The sequence below is a fragment of the Oryctolagus cuniculus genome, chromosome 8 (assembly GCF_964237555.1).
Source record: "Oryctolagus cuniculus chromosome 8, mOryCun1.1, whole genome shotgun sequence".
NCBI lineage: Eukaryota > Metazoa > Chordata > Mammalia > Lagomorpha > Leporidae > Oryctolagus > Oryctolagus cuniculus.
In genome coordinates this window covers 127,071,488-127,074,133 of record NC_091439.1, presented here as the reverse complement: position 1 = coordinate 127,074,133, position 2,646 = coordinate 127,071,488, and positions in this window count along the sequence as shown.

Here is a 2,646-nt window from a genome sequence, read left to right as displayed (position 1 = left end):
GGGTGCCAATTCTGTCCCGGTTGCCCCTCTTCCAGTCCAGCTCTCTGCTGTGGCCCGGGAGTGCAGTGGAGGATGGCCCAGGTGCTTGGGCCCTTGCATTCACGTGGAGACCCAAAGGAAGCTCCTGGCACCTGGCCATTGCAGCCATTTGGGAAGTGAACCAGCAGATGGAAGATCTTTCTCTCTGCCTCAAAGTAAATAAATAACTAAATAAAATCTTTAAAAAAACTTTCTCTTCATGTTCAGTTGCAATCATCTAAAAGCTAGTGTGAGGTTTCATTAAATCATATTTAAAATTAATTTGAAATAATGGAAAATTTTTCATAACTAATTTATTACTGTGTAAACCAGCAGACCTCCTGTGGGAGGGAGGCATTTAGACATTGTAAAAGTGAATGTGGCCTTTTGCGTTTCATGCTGTGTGGCCATCAGAGTTCACCAGTGCGTCTGTGTCATTCCCATCACACTAAAAACTGTTCAAGCCCCTTGGCAGTTAAGCCTCTCTCCACCTACAACGTAAGATCCATTTCCGCTGCTGTAGAATGGAACCACAGAGATGTGCGTTGGGTACAGCGGCTGAGACACCATTTGGGAAGCCTGCATTCTGCATTGGAGAGTAATAGGTTCCAATCCTGGCTCCACTTCTGAGTCCAGCTTGCTGCTAATGTGCACCCTGAAAGGCAACAGGAGACGACTCAGGTACCTGGTCTCTGCCACACATGTGGGAGAAGCAGACTGAGTTTCCAGATTCTAGATTGGCCCCTCCCTGGTGGATGAAACCTAGTGGATGGAAGACTATCTTGCTAAAATGCATTTAGAAACACAAGGTAGCTAAAGCAATCTGAAACAACAAGAACAAAGCTGGAGGAATCACAATACCATATTGTCGCTCCCCTTCTTCGTGGAGGAAAGACACAGGACCCTGCGCTGTTCTTTTGTCTGCTCGGCCCTCCCTGGGTTTGCTGCTGGTCCTTCCCGGGTTGGCTGCCGTCCTTCCACCTCCGTGGAAGGGCGACTCCCCCTGCCACATTCCCCACTTCCGTGGGGGAGCGGGCTGCTCAGATGTTCCTCAGGTGTTCCCCTTAGATGTTCCTGGTGCATGTTGTCTCTCTCCTCCTTTATAGTCCTCTTCCACCAATCCCAACTCTGCTACCCACATGCCGAGTACGCTGCTCTCCTCCAATCAGGAGCAGGTCCTGCTGTTTATTGGTTGAACTGGAGGCAGCTGTGTAGAAGCTGTTTACTCCTCTCCCAGCGCCATATTGTGGGAGAGCAGATGCATAGAATAAGTCTTAATTCCAGTAACTTAGTCTAGTCCGAGTTGCTCCCCACACCATATTTCTTCTTTCTGTTGTTTAAAGATTTTATTTATTTATTTGAGAGGTAGAGTTATAGACAGTGAGAGTGAGAGGCAGAGAGAAAGGTCTTGCCTCCACTGGTTCACTCCCTAGTTGGCCACAATGGCCAGAGCTGGGCCAATCCGAAGCCAGGAGCAAAGAGATTCTTCAGGGTCTCCCATATGGGTGCAGGAGCCCAATTGCTTGAGCCATCTTCTACTGCACTTCCAGCCCATAGCAGAGAGATGGAGCAGCTGGGACTAGAACTGGTGCCCATATGGGATGCCAGCACTGCAGGCGGAGGATTAACCCACTGAGCCACAGTGCTGTCCACAATACCAGATTTCAAGATATACTACAGAGTAGTTATAATCAAGGCAGTGTGGTACTGGCACAAAAATAGACATGTAGACCAATGGAACAGAATAGAAACTCCAGAAATTATCCTATGCAGTTACAACTAACAAATCTTTGAAAATTGAGCTAAAAATCACTCCCTGAAGAACAGTGTATTTAACAAACAATGCTGTGAACATCAGACCTATGCATGCACCTAAGTCCCCTACCTTACACCTTACCTTAAACAAAATTTAACTCACAATGGATCAAGGATCTAAATCTATGACCTGATAACATCAAATTACTAAAGAAAACTACACAAGATATTGTCATAGGCAAAGACTTCTTGGAAAATACCCCAGAAGTATAAGCAATCAAAGCAAAATTGGACAAATGGGATTACATCAAGCCAAGAAGCTTCTGTCCTGCAAAGAAAACACTCCACAAAGTGAAGAGGCAACCAAAAGAACAGGATAAGGAACCAAAACTGTGGCATAGTGGGTAAAGCTGCCACCTGCACTGCTGGCATCCCATACGGGCGCTGGTTCAAGTCCCAGCTCTCTGCTATTGCCTGGGAAAGCAGTGGAAGATGGTCCAAGTCATTGGGCCCCTGCACCCATGTGGGAAGACTTGGAGGAAGCTCCCGGCTCCTGGCTTCAGATCAGTACAGATCCAGCCACTGCAGCCAATTGGGGAGTGAACTAGCAGATTGAAGACCTCTCTCCCTCTCTCTCTCTCTCTCTCTCTCTCTCTCTCTCTCTGCCTTTCCTCTCTCTGTATAACTCTGACTTTCAAATTAATAAATAAATTTTAACAAAAAAGAATGGGAGAAATATTTGTAAGCTATGCAACTGATAAATGATTAGTAACCAGGATATATAAAGAATTCAAGAAATTCAACAACAAAACAAGTAGTTAAGAAATGGGCTGGGGCTGGTGCTATGGTGTAGCAGGTAAAGCCACTGCCTGC